Here is a 21712-nt window from a genome sequence, read left to right on the forward strand (position 1 = left end):
AGAATGAAATGTGTTCAAAACCATCTCTTCATTCTTTTTAATTTGCCTATCATTTTAAACCAGAATGCAATGATCTAAAATCTAATATGGACCAATCCCATTTCTTATTGCTTCACTTAGTGGGAAGAGCTCGGCTCTACACTGTCTTTCTCAGATACTTATGAAAGCATCTGGGTTTATTCTTAGCAGTAGGATAATGACCTGACTTGTCTGAGCTGAGGTCATTCTTCCGCCTTTGTATCCTAGCTCCTTAAGGGTAGTTGCAGGCCCAAAACAGAAAAACAATCACTTGATTGCCCACTCCATCTTCAGTGGACACTTGAACTTCAAGAAGGGAAATCGACTTGCCGGAAAAAAAAGAGCCCTGGTTTTGGCCTAATCTACTGAATGTCTTTCTAAACATCTTATTAACTGATATGAGATTTGCAGGAAATAGTGACAATGGTGATGACTATGATGATGATGACTATGGTGACAGGAGTGGTTAATATGTTAAAGTCAGTACCGTGAAATAGGTTAACTATTTTAGAGCCTCTATCGTGTGAATCATAATTTTCCCATGTCTCCGGACTATGTGTTGCCAAAAGCGACAATGACCCTATGAACCTATGGAGCAAAAGTCCTGATAATTATTAGGGCAGGTTCAATTAAAATTTAATAGTAGAAATTCAACATATTCTGGCTTTAAATAAATTTCCTCTTGCTAAACTAAGCTTGCTATGAAGGAAGGAGGGGAACTTTACACGTACATTAAATTAATAACTGGCTACTTCATCTGGGAATGGTGAGTTTAGATTTTGCACTTTTTTTTTTTTCTGGTACCAAAGATCAAACTCAGGACCTTGTGCTTTCAAGGCAAGCACGATGCCACTGAGCTAAATCCCTGACCCTTGAGTTTGGATTATGGATAAACTAACTACAAATTTACATGAGGAAACCTAAAATAAAGACAAAAAAACTAATCACTTTAGTAACTATTTGTAAATCTCTAGGCAGGCATCATGACCCTGAAGTTAATTTCTGTAATTAAAATATAAACTACTACCTAGAGTTGGGGGTTCTCTTAGAGGTCTTTCAAGCTTTCAAATTATAGAAACCAGGCTGTAAACTCAGAGAAGTAAAATAATTCAGTGACTATCATACAGCTGGTTACTGGCGGGGTTGGGGCAGGAACACATGCGTCCTAATTCCCCTCTGTCAGCTCTAAGAGGAAAAGTGAGTGTTCACGGAGGCTTCAGCACTGAACAGATTAAGCAGACTGTGGCAGATGGACAGTGTTTATTACAGCTTCTATCAATATGTACAATTATTGGGAAGCAACACACTACTAGGGTATTAATATTTACTTGCCGACATCTAATTTTTTACTCAGTGTTTATTGCACTGCTTGAAGAAAGCTAAACATTTTGTAAACAATACAACTTATTTTCCCAAAAGGTTATATAATGAAGTAAAGCCAGTAACTGAAGCTTTTTTTAAAGACCTGCAGTTAAACCTTATTTTAATGGTAAATCACTGTCTTTTGATAGCTTCCTTTCTACCATTTTTAGCTACACAAGGATGGAAAATATCTGTGTCTCCTATTACGGCTTTATTTGGATGGTGTTATCTCAGTAGGAATGCTGAATCCAGGGATCTGTCTCTTGCCCATACTAGGTATTTCTTATATAGTCAGCATAAATACCAACATAGTAACTTTCAAGATAAAAGAAAATGTGCCATTTATATACAGTGGAGTATTACTGTACCCTAAAGATAAGCTTCAGTCATTTGTAGGAAAATACATACACCTTGAGACCTAGTGTTAAGTGAAGTAAATCAGACACACAAACTTAAATATCACATGGCTTTTCTTAGAAACTCAAATTATCAATTTGAGCGCAACATAAAAGATAAGTAATAGGAAATAGGGAAATAGATCTTTCTCAAAAGGGAGGGGGATCAAGAGATGGGAGGAATGGGCAGGGAAAGAAGGAAAAGAGGATGGAAAAGGGACTTAAGATATGTCACATACATGTACTATCTCCATAAATGGAATGCAAACATTATATACTACAAACATAGACTAATAAAACTGTTAAAATATTTTTAAAATGACATAATTGGTCTAAATGCCTATAAAGCTGAAGTTTTTGTGTCTTTTTTATCTCTAAGTATACTTTTGTTTTCCCTTTTTTATGCTCTTGGCTTGAGAACAAAATAACTGCCACTGCTGTCAGACCAATTATCAACTTGTGCTAGATTCTATAAAGTTTTATATTATTTTTTTAATTCAGTAACTTAATCCTGAATGTGCTCTATCATTAGTTTATTATTTATAATTTTCTTCCGATTTCCTAAGCTATTTTTACTTTCAGTCTGTAATACTTCAGAACAGATGTTCTACCATAAGTTTACCACCTCCTTAACATATTTAGCACTAGAAAATATATCCATATTTCCCTTGTTTCCAGAACCCTGGGTCCAAAGAGCATTGTTTAGTTCAATGGTTTAGTATTTTTTGTTTTGTTTTTTTTTTTTTTTTTTTTTTTTTTTTTTTTTTGTTTTTTTTTTTTTTTTTTGTTTTTTTTTTTTTTTTTTGTTTTTTTTTTTTTTTTTTGTTTTTTTTTTTTTTTTTTGTTTTTTTTTTTTTTTTTTGTTTTTTTTTTTTTTTTTTGTTTTTTTTTTTTTTTTTTGTTTTTTTTTTTTTTTTTTGTTTTTTTTTTTTTTTTTTGTTTTTTTTTTTTTTTTTTGTTTTTTTTTTTTTTTTTTGTTTTTTTTTTTTTTTTTTGTTTTTTTTTTTTTTTTTTGTTTTTTTTTTTTTTTTTTGTTTTTTTTTTTTTTTTTTGTTTTTTTTTTTTTTTTTTGTTTTTTTTTTTTTTTTTTGTTTTTTTTTTTTTTTTTTGTTTTTTTTTTTTTTTTTTTTTTTTTTTTTTTTTTTTTTTTGGTACTGGGAATCAAACTCAAGTCCTTGTGCATGCGAGGCAGGCAGCAGAACCAAAAAGAGCATTTGTCCTAGTTTTTTAAGGCACAAGAAGAAAACAGATGACCCTGACTTCATTACAGTATGAATATTTCATTTGTTAAGGGATCCCTGAACTTCCTTTTGTTCTAATGTTAATACATTCATGATGTATTCTGAATAAGACGCCCCTTTTGCTGTAAAAGGAGATTTAAAAAGTAATTTCATATAAACGTTACTCTGTATAATTGATATGACCCTAACAGAACTGAGGGTTTAAGAGCAGGAAGAGATACAGATTAGCTCATAATCCTTGTTGCTTCTCTGTCAGGCTTTCCATCCTGTCTGACCTGTGTGATTTGGGCCAGGCTTAGAAAGTGAGAGAATGAGTTTTAGGCTGAAATAGAGTAGTTGCAGTCCATTTCCAAATGGGCAATCTGATAAATCAGCTGTTTCCCACAATGAGATGAACATATTTTTCTTCCACATTCATAAAAGGACAGAAAACAAATCCTTACAGCCTGTAATAATATGTGTGTATGTGTGTAAGGAAAAACATTCTAATAAAATTCATAATCCAGAGGATACAGATAGATAACGAAAAAAGGGGAACTCTAGTTATGTTTAATAATAATTTATATTCTAGATAAGATTGGGGGAGATTTGGGAATAAAAGTGTGAAGGGAGGAAACTTGTTCAAAGGAACTGAATTATTTTAAAGGGACAGGGAGTAAAGGGACAGACATGTTTATGGAAAATATAGATTTTAATTTGAAACTCGACATCTATGAAAGGGATTAGAACAAATGGTTACTATGCATTTTGTCTCAGTTTAATTTCTCCCATTTCCATTCCCCCCTTTCCAAAGTCTGCAACAAGTATGAGATTCTGTGCTAAGCGCCATGCATTCTAGACAAGGCATGATTGAAGAGAAAATGAACTGTACACTATTACCAAGGATTGGAATCTCTCTGGGGAAGCAAAAATGCATCAGGAGACCACTTAGTTTCATGTGTTAGCAAAGTAAAGCCTCTAAGTGGTCTCTGGCAGGAGTTTACATAAGCTAATGAATAAGGAAAATGAAAGCTTATACTTCATTAGGCTGACAAGAAATCAATCATGTTTGATGAACTAGTAAATCTGATTTAAATGCCAGGGAGTTCCCTAAGAGTACTTAAATTTGCTCCACCTTTGTGTATAAATCCTAATGGTACCTGTAGTTAACTGCTCACCGTTATCAGTCCTGTGAGTTCATGGAAAACCACACCCAGAATCAGACTATTCGCTTTTTTGAAATTCTGTACATTTTGGCTCCCATTTGAACTGTTTCTAATAGCAGTGTGTTTAATTGCTGCCTGCCTTCTTGGGTTTTACTATCAGTTTCAAGAAAACAATATTTACCTTGTGAAAATGGCCTGATTTGGAGAATTAATTGTACACCCTTCAACTATTACACATAGTTTCTTTCCTCTTCCTCTCATTACCTGTGAAGATAAATACAATAAGCCATGTGGAAGTCAAGCACAGTGCTGTGTGACCTTAGATGGACCATTGTGTGAGCTTCCTAACCCCTTTCCTAGCATTATGCATCATGTAATTTAGTGCTCATGTAATTTAATTTTATCTCTGAGAGGTAGGCAGATTATATATATTGTCACTTATTTTTTAAAATAAATTTTAAGAATCAGGTGACTTCTCTCAGTAACATGTAAGCGGGGGTACTCCTGAAGTTTTTCTCAGTTCTACAACACAAATCACACAGAAGAAACTGCTTGTTTGGGTCAAGTAGTATGATAGAAAGAACCTCCAGACTGTGCCAGCCCATATTCTGAAGGAAATCTGCCTTTTTTATTATGCTTCCAGAATAAGTCATATCTCCTCAAGTAAATTGCATGATCTCAATCTGTTACCAGTTTCTTCATCTACAAAGTGCTTCATTCTTTTAACAGTTGTAATTCTAACAATGTGTTTTAAAGTGTTTCTTTCTAATTCCAAAATTCTATGGCTCTGTATAGTTTCATAATTTCTCTAATTACAAGGTTCTTTGATTAAAAAACAAAGGGGCAGTTTAGTGATCTTTATGGGACAGAATGAGAGTATACTAACTAGCAATACTAGCATAGTAAAATTCTACCTTAGTGTTCATTAAGAATCTTAAGGTTATATTACAAGAATATGATCAAATCTCTTTTAGTTCTAATTTCTATAGAAAACCATAGTCCTACCTAGTTTCTGGATTACTTGTGCTGTAAGTAGAGATCTGTTGTGAATATAAATGAATTATAACAAGAGATATAAGCCAACAAGAAATATTTGTAGAATATTCATACTGGCATCAATTTATTCCATGATTATAAAATTCACAAAAGATTTTAGTCTCTTCTGTGATGGACATCCTGTCTAATCTTTCTTAACTATGTCTTCACAATTGCTTATGATTTATCCATCAAATATATATGGAACATTTACTATTTTCTAGGTTTATACACATGGATATTGTCTTTTAAGTGAAATATCGCTATATTGTTTATTAGATTTTGTTGACCAATAGAAAAATAATTGGAAACAATGTTTTAGAAGAAAATCTGTTTGAAAACAATCTCTTGAGATACTTTAATTTCTTAATTTTGTAATAAATTCAATATAGGGAGACTTTGAGAAATGATTAGGGTGCCTGGAAATCTGCTTGGGAATAAAATTTAGAGAACCACTACATTTTACTGGCTTGGATAATCTACTCTTATGAAAACTCAAAAGAAAATATGAGTTCTATGCTCTTAAAATATTTTAAGAAGAATCATTTGTGATAAAATAGTAGAGCATTATACATTTCTGACAGTAAATCAGCTTCTTCCATCAGGAAACTTCTTTTAAAACTTGAAACTATTCCAACTTTTTCCCATCCTGATAGAAATGGAGTACAATTGCTTAGTAACTCACCTGTCATGGCCCTCTAAAATTAGAGGTGGTTATCATATTGTCAGCTATTCCTACTCCAGGCAAATTCCTGCTTCCCTTATTATGAGGACTTCAGTCCTGAATTACTAGTCAGTTTTGATGAAAACCCTCTTTAACATTTCCTATATCACATTTTAATGCTAGTCTGTGTTTTTCTTTATTAAACATATCATTTAAAGACAAGTGAAGAAATAAGGATGTGTGTGGGGAATAGAACAGAAAAATAAAGCCAAATCAATCAACTAGAAGTTGCCTATATTGACACTAAGGTGTGACTTAGACCTGGGTTTTTTCCCCTACTGGGCAATAGCTAGTGTAATTCCTTTACAAAATCTAGGTGGGTGTTTTGTACTATTGCTAATTAGTCACTGTGTATCTTTTAACTTGTGAACATGGCCTGATTTGGAGAGTTGTACACCCTTCAACTATTACACTTAGTTTCTTTCCTCTTCCTTTCACTATACCATCCCTGAACCAGCCTTTTATATGAGGCCAGACTTGTTCCCCTGGCCTGAGAGAAGACTCATTATTGGTGACTTGCATATTTGATGAGGTTCTATCCAGCAACCAGCATTCTTCTTACTTTTGGTAGTCATCATGCTAAAGTGAGTTTTGATTGAAAACACAAACATGGGAGTGAAACCTTTGAAAAGAGTAAAAGCTTAATCAACAAAGTGTGAAAGAGGCAGATGATGAATGGATTTAGAAAAAAAAAAAAACACTCAAGCACTATAGGAGTAGGCACTTTCTGAAGAAGAACAATATCGTTGATTCTCCAGCACTTCTTTCATTGTTTCTGTAATGACATCTCTCCCTGCACTTCCCAACCGGATGGAAACAGGTAGAAACTTGCCCCAGTGTTTTAATTCTTCTATTCCTCTTCAAGGCCTTTATTCTGGAGTATGTTTTTTTTTTTTTAACATTTGTTCCTTTCTCTTGATCCCTACATTCCTTAGATTCTATGAATTTAAATATCCTCATTCAGGTCATTAGGATAAGTTAATTTGCATGAAGACAAGAACGGTTTTAAGTTCCTATGCCAATGCATTTGCATTGTAACAATGGCCTACATTATGCCCTTAATTTATCCCTGTGTGTTATGTGGCAGCAAAATACAATGGGGGGTATATTTTGGGTTGAGGGGCTGTCAACTCTTTATGTGTAATTGTTTACAGCATTGCACTGATGCTCCGTGCTGCTGTTGGTTTTTGAAAGGAGAACATTTCTTCCTAAAGTATGGTCAATTCAAATTATTACCATCTACTCCATTGTGTAAAAGCCACCAACATTCCAGTTAGCTTTAGAAAATACAGGTGATTGGCCGGGGATTTAGCTCAGCGGTTTGGTGGCCTGCCTTGCAAGTGCGAGGACCCAAGTTTAATTCCCCATACCAAAAAAAAAAAAGAAAATACAGATGATAAGTTAATATGTAGAGATTTCACATCTGTTGGAAAATTGTAAACTCAATTTATACATTTGCTTGTAATTTATCTTGATGTAGGGGATTATATTAATACATAGTAATACTCAAGTTTTTTTAAAAGTTCTAGTCTCTGAACATTAGAACACTAAACGTGGATTTTTCTTTTCAGATTCTTCGTAAGTAATTTCTTTTCTTGATCATAATGTAACTTGCTTTTGAAATATGATCCCTTCTATAGGAGCATTATTTCCTTAATTAGACTTATGAATCGGTATGGGTTACCGGAAGCAAGCTTGGCTGAGGGTCAGAAGGTACAATTCACAGCCATAATTTCAGGTCTCTGATACATGATCACTGACTGACCTAAAAACAAAACAAAACAAAACAAAACCACAGCTACTTTCTTCATCCCCTATACACATGTTCTAGTGTTACCTCCTTTGGGTCTTTCTATGTATTTAGTGTTTTCTGTATAAGACACATCTATTATTATAAATTGCCACAGTACACTATAATCCATGATCTGTTTTGTTTCCTTCAAAGTCAGGACAAGATATGTTTATTTTTTTTGCCATATTGCAGGTATGTAAGATTTGTTGAATTAAAGGATGAAAATCACAGACAAAATGATTGCTGTTTTGCTCTTCTCCCCGCAGCCAAGGGATAGGGACATCTAATCACCTCTAGTCCTTTCTAGCTTACAGCACAGTGACTGCAAAGGTCTTACCTTCCATGATTCTGCTAATTGCTCTGTGTGAAGTCACTCTTCTCCACCTCTTTTCCGTGTCACTTTCTATTCCTTGCTGTTTTACTTTCTTCACCCCTCCTTGTTAGTTGCGCAACTGGAATGTTAGCTCTATCTGTCAGGTACTCCATTGTGTTTTACCTAAAATCAATTTTCCCTTTAGAGAGAGCCACCCAAATATATTGTAATGCTTAATAAATAGTTGAGGGAATGATGAGATTCCCTATGTGCCACTGGGAGCCTCTATCTCAATAAAGGTAACTTTTTTATGTGACAAAATAGCATGCAAAAGCAATACTATCCTCGTGTCCTTTTTTGTCTAATAAAACAATATGCTAACTGAAAAAGGGGTTTTATTTGCTGGTAATTTTTTATTTACATTTGTAACCATTCTTTGTTTAGAAGGATTATAAATATACAAGCCTTTTTAAAATGCAACTTATTTTGTTGAGATTTCTCAAATTCTTTCTCAAGGGAGTAAGCAACATTTCTTGAATTATTCTTTTCAAAGTTGAAAGATAGCATTTAATATTAGAATAATACAAGGATGTGTTTCAGGATTAAACATGTTCATTTTATTCACTATGAGGATTTCAACTTTATACTTAATTATAATATAGGATTGTGGCATGAGGTTAACATGGTGGTGTAATTTCATATTTCTAAGTATTGATGATTTGCAAATAAAATATGGATGCTCATGTATTTGTTCAACCAAGTTTCATAGTCTGCTTCTGAAAGGAGCTTTTCAATATTGCATCTTTAATGTTTTAAGGACAGTCAAACTTACCGTCATAAGTGGGCACTGATTTGACACAGCCATTGAGAAAGCAAGTCAACTCTTAAGTTTATTTTCACTCCTGACAAATGAGGATGGTTGAGAAGTGAATCCAAACATCACAATTATAAACATAGTATCATAAAATATTCAAACATATTCATACTTAGGAATTTGCTTGTGTATAATGAAGACTACAAGCAACATCTAAGAGTGTCTTTAGTTGAACTATTGTCTCCTTTGATGTCCTGAGCCTTTTGAAAGCATTTACCTTTCATGGTCATTTTGGCTTTGGGGAAGAGCCAGATATTTCACAGTGCCATATCCTGTGAATAAAGTGGAGGCAGACACCCCATAATGGTTTTACAAGCCTGAATTTCCATTGGATGGCAATCGGTAGCTCTATTCACTGCATTTCTGATCACACCTTGTAGATACTCATGGAAGAGGACTTCCAGGACTGCTTGAGAAAGTGGCCACAATGATAGGATAGGTCCTGAGTGCAATCCCCAGTACCAAAAAAAAAAAAAAATTGATAGGATAAATATGTTTGAAATGAGGGGAAATATTTTGCAGGTATTAAGGTAATATGTGTTTTGCTGTAATAAATTTTTAAAATGTAAACATTAACCATATTTCAATCACCCAGTGTAGAGGATGCATAAGTTTTGAAATTATGTGGAACTATTCAATTTTAATATAGTTGCTTTAAAGGCTATAAGCAACCTCTGATGTCTCCTCTCCCATCAGAGGAGATTTTAGATTACTTTATGAATTTAATCAAGAGACATTTGTATAAGATCAACCAGAAAATTTTTATTTTGTATTGCTTCACCGTATTACTCAGTGGGGATAGTTATTTGAGACAAAATTGCGGAAAAAGGTATGGGTCCAGGCCTCAACGGGGCATGCTTTTTAAAGTCAACTGAAATGACCTCAAATATGATACTGTTTAATGAAAAACAAGTCTTAAGTAGATGTTTAATGAAAGATCCTGCAATGGGTGCTACGTATTGTAATTTCCCATCCTCTATGCCTTTATTTTCTTTTTTTAACTATGTGAAATATACAGCATGCAAATACAGCCCATGAATAATTATTAGGACACAGGTGGATATGGATTCATTGCTTGAAAGTAAGGTCCATGGAATGAATTATATTTATAACATAACAAATGTAATCCAAGCACAGTGAAACTTACCTTCTCAGATTCTCAGTCATTTCTGAGAGTTGTTGATCTAGGTAGGTATCAGACAGGTTAAAATTTTAATACATGATACATTTAAATACCATTACCATTATCAGTGTGTTGTGTGGCATATTTCACGCACACTAAAGAGGAAGTGATTGTCATAGATTAGGCCTTGTCAGGTATTCAGCACATCTATCATCACCATTTTAAGTAAAATATGAATGTACATATTTCAAACTATTGAGGCTCTGCCTTTTAAAAATTACATGCTGAAAGTTGGGACATAGTAATTACAAAAATTTAGAACTTGAGATAAATCTGTCAAGTTAGAAATGAAATTTGTTTCAGGAGTCTGAGGCAGGAGGGTTGCCACAAGTTCGAGGTCCTTCTGGGCTACATAAGTGAGTTCAAGACCAGCCTGAATGACAGTGAGAGACCCTGTCTCAAAAAGCAAAAAAAATAAAGAAGCAAAAAAAGAAACGAAGTTTGTAAGAGTATGGAGAAATAGTCATCATTCTAAATTTGTTTTAATAAAAACAAAAACAAGGGCATGTACTACTCTCTCCTATTCATCAATGCGCAGCACTGTTCCGGCGTGCAGGCTTGTGAAAGGGTGTGATGTGTGGGATTGTGTGCATTTAGTCTTCAGATACTGTTTGATCTGTGTACTAAGGGAAGAGACTACTCACACAAAGAAGTGTTCCTGGTTGGTTTTCTTGCTCTGATATTTTGTACTTAGTACAAGGCAAGGCCTACTATCAAACAAAATAAAATTTTACTTTCATAATTCAATATTTTTTCTGTATAAGCTTGTCTAAAAATAGCCTTATGTACTTTATAGAACCATATTTAGGGCTGGACTCTGAAAGTATAATATTCATATAAAATGTGATGTATATTTTAAAATTTCCTGTTGTTGATGTGCATTCTGGTACTTTAAAGAAGTATTCATCTTTGTCTATTTTATCTGTTTGGTAGTGGGAATCAAACTCAGGGGCTCGCTCTTGCCAGGCAGGTGCTGTGCTGCTGAGCTACATCCCTGGCCTTATCTTTGTTCTGTGAATCCTGTGAACAATTTTCAGTCTTCTCACTGCTGGAACAGTGGAGAGCTGCCATTTCTCTCTAGGCCTGACCAACATTTCATGTTTTATATGTGTACGTAACTTTCCATGAGGAATGTTCACCTCACTTTCAAACAGAGACATTGCAGAAAATTAGACAGCAAGAAAAATAAAATTGAGTCATTTTTTCATGTGCATTACTATGTTATGACTTTTCTCTTCTATTAAATATAACAAAAGGTGTTTATGTTGCATGATAGGAAATGTAATATGCGATTTTAATATATTTGAAAAATAAAAAATTAAAGTTTTCCTAAATTGGATCAAGAAGTATGGATCTTTGTATTGAAATTATATTAAACTCTTAAGTATTAGATGCAAAAAATACACTTCTGATGAGTCAGTCTCTCCAAACTTTATACTGAAAATTACCATTTTAAACATCCAGAGAATGAATGAGACAGACAAGTGTGAGTCACACATAAATTCTGCCTCCAAAAACATCAAAATCAACTCCTGTGAAAATCAAGATTAATATGTGTGTGTGTGTGTATAAAATCATCAGAGATAGCTCTTAAAATATTTGGTATGATAATCAATGAAGATTACAAAGTGTTACTCAAATCTGATAAAATAAGCCTTTCTGTAGTTAGGATCTTACCTGTAGTTCCGTACTGGACTGATCCACCATTTAGCTTTCCATGTTCTGTAACTTAAACTGTATCATGTTTTAAAACTTTATTTGTTAGTAATGAAAACAAGAGTAGCTATATTAAAATTCATATAAGAAATAATTTTAAAGTGTTAATGTAAAATATCTAGGTAGAAGAATATTCATTTTATTATCTGTCCTCTTAATGAATATAATCATCCAATCACAGATGACTAAGATGATTACCACTGCTTATTACCCATCAAAAATAGTAATAAGCCAATTGAATTAGGCTTCTTACCCCAATTTGAGAATGATTCAGTTCCTTTTCTCTCTATTAATGGCATCTTCATTTATTTTTCTTTATTCTGAGAGCCTTTCCTATCAATTGCAAATAATGTTTTTTGAACATTAATCACAGTATTCAATTTAATGCTTTCAAACAAGCAAAATTTTCTGAGATTACTGTTAACATTTCAATTTAATGAGAATGAAAAATTAATTACTGAAATGTTTTTAAATATCAAAATTTATTAATAATATCTTAGCTTATATTTAGATATTCAACTTGTACTTCCCTGATATCTCTAATATTTGCTTCTTTTCCATTACAGTTGATCTTAGAAAACACATTAATGCCAACAAACATATTTTGACCTTAGAGCTAGCCTATTGCATGCACTGAACTTCATTTTGTTTAAACTCTATCTAGTGCTTGAGGGCATCCCTTAAAGTGGGTACTGTTGCCTGAGAGAAAGAACAATTTTGTGTCTTTGGGTTTCCATTTTGTGTATCTCCTGAAAAATCTTCAGGCAATGCAAGATTTTGCAATCAGATTTATGTGAAATTCATAATACATTATGCCCATAGTAACATTTTAGCAAAATAAAAAAAAATCTCTTAAAGTTCTTACACATTTTACATTTTTCATGTTGAAATCATATGCACATGACGTTGTTTACTTCTTAGTCAAATAAGATAATGGCCTGGGGGCCATTTTCGCAAAGGTATTGATTTTTCAAATTAGTGAAATGAAATCTTTTAAAATATATTCTCATTAAAGTTGTAAATATCCCAAAATCAGTAGCTACAACTAATTTAGTAGATATTTTGAGAACTCACGCGATCACTAACTATGTATTGAATGTCACTTTTTTTTTTTCCAGTGGGACTTCCTGTTTGTCTGGTGGACAGAACTTATTTCAACTTTTAAATTCTAATGAGACCTTTAACTATTCCAAATCTGAATATGTCAATTATACAGTGTAACGTATGTTAAAATTCCCAATTATGTCTGCCTTTCCCTCTACCCTGGTATTGAAATTGTGTAAATAACCATTATAGTTTAAGAAAGAATATTAAATTTGATATCGATTTTGACAATTTCAAGAGATTTCTGTGGAGGGAGGTAAAGATGCTGTGTGAGAGAACTTTGAAAGCTTTCAAAGTGCTATTATAAACATATTATAAAAGTGTTTGGCTCTGCTGAATACTTTAAACTATAAATTAGCTACCTGAGCAGTAAGTACACTCCATGTCATGTTATATGGCTAAAATTTCACAAAGTTTACCCCACAAAAACTGCAACAATTTTCTCTCTGATTTCTTATGTGTGACTTTATAACACTTTAATAATGATTTTAATGATCTGAATATCTCAATTCTTGTCCTACAATTCTTCTATTAAGAAATACTGATACATTTCAAAACTTTTTCATTCACCTTCAGGAGTACTTTTTTCAAAACAGATATTTATTATTTTATATAAAATTTTGAATCAAGTTTATTTTTAATAAAACATACATAGAATTTCATATATAAAGTGTTTTCTACTTTATTACATATCTAACTTTACTAACAATCAGTTTACAGGAAAATCATGATATATAAAACATTAAGAGAAGTTAAAATCAATAAAAAAAGCTGAAATACCATTTTATTAATATTCAATATAGCACTCCTATCAAAAATTTCTAGCACTTCAGTATTTATTCTTTTATCGATGTGCAAAAAATAGTTCTTTGAGAGGTTATGAGAGATAAACTAAAAGATGACTAGTTACTGGGGAACCTGATAAACTTGATTTATGAATTTTATTTTTCAAATAAAAATAAATGCCAATTTTCATTTAATCTAGTCTTTAATTGCATATTTTATGTTATTAAACTCTAGAATACTGTAAGCTTTTGCTCTTCCTCATTTATTCAGTGATTTATAGAAAACAGGAAATGTATTTAAAGAGTATTTTCCTTGAGTGTTCATAAAAAGCCTCTTGAAACTCTAAAATTTGCATTCAGTGGATTAATAAATCATGATTAAAGTAATCACATCTTTATATAATCTTTTCTACTACTTTATTAATTTAGTGAAAAGTTACATTAACTTTATGGGGTCATCCATATGGGACTGTAATAAATATAAGACTATAGCAAAATATTTACTTAGTGCCTATTTTGTTTATACTATATGCTTATACTATAAGTAGCAATTTCTCTATGGATCTATTATTTTTCAAAGTTACAGTTTTATTCTAGGTTTTATCCTACTTGTATACTGGTAAAGTCATTCATGTTTAATATAGTTCATAAATGTGTCATCCTTTTAAGGAACAATTGATGGGTGCTGAAAACTCCCTCCTCAAGGTTGAATTTAGGTACTGAAATTTAGGTATACTTAAATTCTCCCTGAATTCTTGTATGCTGAGCTAATCACTATCATTATAGTCTGGGATATAAGTCTAAAAATGGTAAAAGCAAAATAAAAAATGGATAACAGGAAATAGGAAGATAGATCTTCTGCCAAAAAGGAAGGGGATCAAGAAGGAGGGAAGGTGGGGGAAGGGTATGATGAAAGTATTAAGATGTGTTATGTACGTGAACCAACTCCCCTGGAGGAGTGTAGTCATCATATATTGCCAACACGTACTAATTAAAAAAAGAAAAAGAGGGTGGGGATTTAGCTCGGTGGTTTTGGCGCCTGCCTCACAAGTGCAAGGACCCGAGTTCCATCCCCAGTACCAAAAAAGAAATAATTAAAAAAAGAAAAATAAATGGAAACAGTATGAGTGAAACTGAGACTTAAATACTAATTTGTTTCAGGAAATACTTTTCTTCTATATTGTGCTTCATCTAATAATAAGCATTACTTAAGAAGTCACAATTTTATTTTCCTATTTATCAAAATCACTATCATCGCACTTTGTTTTATGAGATTGTAGAATCATAAATCTGTACTTGTAGGGTAGATTAAAAATCAGAAAATCTAGTAATATCAAAGGATTTATATGTCTCTTCATTTGGAGAACAAAGCAAGGCAATTATTTTAAAACACCTGAAATTGAATTTTTTTTTCTTCTGGAACACTCTATTAATAATTTAGAGAAAAATAAGTGTTTTTATGAAATGGCCACACAGATCCTTATATTTTTACTATCACTCTGAAGTGTAAAGCAAATGAAATATTTTCCAAATATTATTTTCAGTGGTTAATTTTGCTTTTCTTGAAGAACTGTAAAAACAGAACTAAATACATTATTAACAGTGAGAATGTTAATTCTATATCCCAATTACAAAATAGTATATTTGATGAAAACTTAGGAAATTTTCTTTTCCCTTTAATATATTATTAAACATTAAACATTTTAGACAACATGGTGTCAAAATAATCTCTTTAAAACAACTAAGCATCTTTTAGGACAAATTTTAAATTATTTTTAATAAGAAATAATATCTGAATATGACAAATGTGATCAAAACTGGATATGGAAGAGTTAATTTGGTACATTAGGATAATCAGGTAAAAGTGAAATATATAAAGGATGTACTTGGTCACAAAAGAGACTATAAAATAACATATCCTGTGAACTATGATTTATAATATGTCATGGAAACCACTCTTTTTTTCTCGGGTAAAAGAAAGACAACATGAGAAACAAACAATGACAACAACAAAAAATTCAGAATTTTTTAACGTTCCTTTAGATCTTATTTATATTTTAAAATTGATGATTCAAAAACTGTCATTCTGACCATTTTATAACTGTTTCATTTATAGGCACACATTAGATTTTCATAAATATTTTATACAATAATATTTATAATCTACTACACTTAAGGATTTAACAAACAAAAAATGAACAAGTGCCTTTTATGAATGCTTTAAAATTTATAACTCCAAGAAAATGGTTAAGAAGCAATGTGTTTATTAGTATCCTGTGTCATATAATCTCTGTACAAGAGCATTTATTTTTTGAAATACATTCTATTCATTCAATTTAAAATTGATGTGGATTGCTTAATTTTGTTTTGGTTTTAAAATATATCCTTCAATACATTTTAAACATCTATCCTTAATTCATGTTTATTTTTCTTAGATTTGGAAGATAAACCATGAAAATTTGAAACATTGAATCACTTTTTTCTGTATCATGTACACTATTTGATAGTTCAAGTAGATGCATGTTTTTAAAGTTAAAAAGCTATCAACTGGCAAAACTTTCCTTGTAGACTTCTCACAGCAAAGTAATGCATAGAAACTTCTTTGAAATCATGTATAGTATTTTGTGAGCATAGAAATAAAATTCAAAGAATTTTTTCTTGGGCCACATGACAACAAATGCACTGGACAGGTAAGATGTCAGATATTTATTTCAAGTAATTCCATATATCCCTAACATGTTGTTCCACTTGCCTGAACATATTTATTTTTTATGTTTTATTTATTTATTGGTTTTTTGAGACAGGGTCTTACTATGTAGTTGAGACTGACCTGGAACTCACTATGTAGCCCAGGCTTGTCTCAAACTCACAGTGATCCTCCTGCCTTAGCCTTCTGACTTCTGAAAAAAAAAAATGGAGTTGACTGACCTGGAACTCACTATGTAGCCCAGGCTTGTCTCAAACTCACAGTGATCCTCCTGCCTTAGCCTTCTGAGTGCTGGGATTAGAGATGTGTGCCACCACTCCCAGCCTGAACATATTTATTTTTATAAAATATTTTGGTTCTCATAAATATTATGTTTTTTCACTTTTCAAGTTATCTTTAAAGAGGCAACACATACTGTAACAGGTATAAAATTACACTTTAAATGGGTTAGTAGTATACTTTGCTTTGTTCTATAAAGTTGTGATTCCAGAAAGTTTAAACTATATTAAATATTTGGAAACAAAATCAACTAACTTGCATTAAAGTTGCTTAGGTTATGAATGAGAAATCTTTATGCTCAGTCAAATGAAATAAATCTTCAATTTATTAATTTTATCTTAGTGGCTTCAGACTCAGCCATTGTATGTTATTTCATTTTCTGTAAAATAGGGATTAAATGAATGCCTGCACTGTATAACATTATGACAAATAAAGAATAAAAGTGCATTCTGTACATTGCAAGATATGTTGTTTTAATTTCATAATTTTGGGAACCATTTATGAAAATATCTTCCACATAATACTTGAGAAAAAGTTCTTAGCCAGTTTTGTATTAAGAAATATTCTTGCACCAACTCAATTTTAGAAGTTCAATTTTTAAAGATGTTAAGATTAATGGCAATAAGGCTTATGCTCACGATAGGAAAATATTATAATGAGTATTATAATATATTATAATTGTAACTTTGCTCTTCCTAAACAGTTGAAGTGATATAAAAAGAGGTGTGATAAGCTTAATTATACTAGTCTTAACTGTTTCCTCAAGATAAGTCATGACATTCTCATTGCTGGTGAAAAAAATTATTCTCAGTTCTAAATTAGCATCGGTATATAAATAAAATACATGATCTCAACTGAGTGTTAAAACCTATTCAGAGAAATAGAGGTTTTGTATCTGCACTTTTAATATCAATTTTGGTTCCTTGGGTATAATGTGCTTAAAAATTAAACACTGGTGAAAGCTCCTCACTGATTTCATTTCAGGAAAAAAAGTGAATGACTGGAAAACAAAAATTATTAGTGAAAAAGAAAATAAGCAAAAAATGTGTTTCAATATGCATTTGGTGTAACGGTGACATCTAAGCAGATTTACTGACCTAATTAATGCACAGTGTTTTTGTGGTATCCTCGCCTTCTACATGTCACTTCCTGGCACTGACCTCATATACACGCTTGGTTGTCATTATAGAAGAGACATTAATGACAGCATTGACTCAGAAATAATGTTGATGACACAATGCAGTTGAAAAAAATGAAAATACAAACCAGAGATAATGTTATATTGGCTCAGTCTCCGCATGCTTGTACAATGTCAAGCACTCATGTGAGGTGTCCTGGTTGGCTCAAATCTCTGACTCGGATCTCCTGTCATTCTTCCCAAGACTAATTCTCTAGTGCTTTGCAATCCTTTATCATCTTTTTTTCCTTTTGTGTCTAAAGTAGGTATGAAGAGTATGCTAAATAATTTCAAAGTCTGTACAGAAGATATTTTATCTTTAGCATAATTAACGGTGATTGCATCTATCAATCTATAGAATTTGTTCCCAAAATTTAAAGAGAAAAATCCATCATTCTTACCAATCTGTAAAACTTTCAAATTATTTAATGTATAAAGAAAACATATTTAAAAATAAAAACTGATGCATAAAAATAAACTGAAATGCTAACTCAAAGAAATTATATGAGCTATTTTATTAAATTATTTTATGTCTTAAATGTGGTAAATTACACGTTTGGGTTTTTTGTTTTTTGTTTTTTTTGAGACAGGGTTTTGCTATGCAGTTCAGACTGACCTTGAACTCACCATGTAGCCCAGAATAGCCTCCAATTCCTAGCAATCCTCCTTCCTCAGCCTCCCAGGGCTGGGATTACAGGCATGCACCACCACACCCAGCCTAAGCAATTTCCTCACAATTCCAAAAACTTTTGCTATGGTGGTACACAACTATAATTTCAGCACTCTGCAATGGTGAGGCAGGAGGATGCCAAGTCCCAAGCCAGCCTAGGCAATTTAATAATTTAGCAAGACCATGTCCCAAAACAAGATATTTCAGAAAGGGCTGAGGATGTAGCTCAGTGTAAATGCACTGAGTGCAGTCCCCTGTACTAACAAACAAAGGAAAAGAAAATGTCTTAAAAGTTTGCTGAATGTGAGAATTTTATGCTAAAAAATAGTTGCATGTTCAATTACTAAAAATTAAAATAAGGACGCTTTTTAAAAAATGGAAATTGCTCTTTAGCTATCTACTAGAACAAATGAAAAATTTTATGAGTGTGAAGATAAAAGTGAATTTTAAAAGGTCTCCAATTTAGATTAAACCTTCTAGTACATAAACATTTTCTGAAAATCATGAAGTCAAACATCCCGGGAAGTTCATTTTTCAAGGTTTTTCTTTCTGCTGGTGAAGTGATTAGAACATATAATAATTGAATATTTGGCCTTTCTATGTCGAAGTTGTCTAGATAAAATTGCCCTGATAATTACCTCTAATACTCTATTTGTAAATAGCCCTCTTTTGTAAAAAACAAAGAAACAAACAAATAAAACCAAAAATATATAATCTTTATGAAAGATTGAATTATTAAAGATTTTTGAGTTGTGGCCCTAGGTGGTAAATTTATTAGCAACTGATTTTCAGTAGGCACTCAAGCCCCATAAAACGTATTCTGTACAGTACTGACTGGAGATGTTTTTCCTAAGAAATTTGAAACATAGTATAGTTAGGCTTTGATATGAATGCAAACATTTAAAATAATTCAAAATCAAAAGGTTTTATTCTTTCAGCTTGTGTTTTATCTCTCAAAATGAGATGAGAGATAAGCCAGTTTGTGTTATGCCATATATATTTTTTTTAAGTTTCACTTCAATTTTGTACTATGCTTTAAACTCTAAAGTTTTGGTTTACTTTACAACTTCAGCATGGATTGATATTACTTCAGCTTTATGATCATTCTCTAATGAGAGCTTTTTCAGAGGTAAAAAAATATGAAAATACCTTAAAGGGGAAAAAAGGAGAACCAAAACCTGTCATGTAAAGGTACAAGTTCCCAATGATGAATGTAACTACACTGTATACTTAAAATGTACCAATAAAGTCAATGAGAAAAAAAAGAAATACCTTAAAATTACCATCTATCTAAAATATTTAAATATATGGAAGTATTTTAACATATTGATCTACCAAAGATCTGATCTACACTAATACTTAGGAAAAAATAATATAAAATATGTGGAAATTTGTATAAGTTCTTTTTTTAAAGATAGGTTACCATAATTCCTTTAAAGAAAAATGTTAATTGCCTATCATCTAAAACACTGACAAGTATTTGACAATATTTTGTTATTGATCAAACTTGTAAATTTAGATAACCCAATGAAAGTGCTTCAAGTTTTAATGTGCCAGAACACCCCAAATAGTTTGCTAGTTAAAAATAAATTAGCAAATCCAAATTTTGTTATAATATGAATATTAATTATAGTTCCATAGGACTGTAATACACAAATGAGTCCTTCATGAAATGTTAAGTAAGTGCACAAGCAGAAAGATCACCCCACAAAAAAAACGACCCAAGTATTTTTCTTGAATATCTATCTTTCTAATGGCATTTAACATAAAATGGAGATTATATTAACAGGAATACATGACCATATGTTATCCTAACACACCTTCAACATGAAATATTATCATCATAATTCAGGAAAATAAATGCATTTTGGCTTAGCAATTTTAATCATAATATGTAAATGATATTAAAGACTAAGGCACTATAGTTCAGAAGAATCTATGTTCCTTTATTGCTGTATTTAAAAGAAGCTGATTATCAAATGAACTTTTGCTTATCATCATTTGAACATGTGATTTCATTCATTTGCTATTCTTTTACTTGATTGAGTTAAAGCAGATACAAATGTTACAAATTGGTCCTTTGCTGATATATATATGGGCAATGGCTACACTGGTGTTGTTTTTTTTTTTTTTTTTTGAGGAAGAAGGAAGCAGCGGCAGTGTAGTTGTTCTTGTGCAAAAACTTCAATAACATCAAACAAGTTAACATGACAATGCTAAATATCTGACCTTTTCCAATAAATGCAGACCTATCTTGATTTTCAGACTAAGCCTCTATTCATTTCCATCAGACAATGTTTTCACAAAATATAAGGCAAAACAAGTGTTATGTACTTAACAGAACTCATAATTTAAATAATTAAAACTAATTTGTGTTTAAAGCTATTTGCAGATTTATTAGAGAAACAAATACAAATATGCATTTCTACAGAACTGTTTTTTTTCCAAAATGATCTTAAAACTTGTTCCACAGTATTCACTTGTTTATATATATCTATATAAAAATAGATATATATATCTATGGTAACCCATGTATTGGCTTCTGTACCACTTGTAATGAGACAATTGCCCTTCCATTGCAATTATAAAAAACTATTTAAAAAAAAATCCGGCACATACACGTTAAATATTTTTCCTTAAAAAAATAATCTAATCAAAATATTGAATGCTTTAGATTTAAACAATATTTTATTTACAAATCTGATTTGATGTACTTTATTAATTATACAAGGTAATGCTTCAATTTTCAAGAACAGTTGATTTTTGTTTATATAGACCAGTGGAATGACATCCTATCTAATAATATGTACTACACTTCAATTATTTTTTCAAAATTAACATGACAAGTTTTGTGATATTTTCATTTTTTTGAAAAATGTTATTTAACTGGGGCACATATCTGATGAAACAAAAATAACATGCAGAATCCCAAAAATAATCTGTTAAAGTAATATGATACTTACCCTTTATGTAAAAAGACATCTATGAACAACAGTGCATAACAATATTATGTATTCATGTTTATGAGAAACCAAGCAGGAGGCAAAATGAGTTCATCCTGTTTTCTAATCATACGCAATTTCATATGGCTGTTTGCATCATTTAAAGTGTGTACATTAAATTTATAAGACTGCATTGCACTCAAAATTATTATGTATAGCCATGCTTGCCCTGTATTTAATAGGTGATGAA

The 21712-nt window shown here is 31.6% G+C and overlaps 1 protein-coding gene across 8 annotated transcripts in view; it reads right to left on the reverse strand.

Moving 5' to 3' along the window:
- Positions 1–21413: 21413 nt before the first annotated feature.
- Positions 21414–21712, reverse strand: part of Nova1 (NOVA alternative splicing regulator 1) — a 143570-nt gene continuing 143271 nt past the window's right edge. For all 8 annotated transcript variants that reach the window (XM_033765109.1, XM_010626978.2, XM_033765104.1 and 5 more), the window contains one exon: positions 21414–21712. This exon is cut by the window's right edge and continues 5020 nt beyond it. The gene's annotated coding sequence lies outside the window, so the exon portion shown is untranslated.

Source organism: Fukomys damarensis, unplaced genomic scaffold, assembly GCF_012274545.1.
Source record: "Fukomys damarensis isolate Sample0158 unplaced genomic scaffold, DMR_v1.0_HiC HiC_scaffold_17, whole genome shotgun sequence".
NCBI lineage: Eukaryota > Metazoa > Chordata > Mammalia > Rodentia > Bathyergidae > Fukomys > Fukomys damarensis.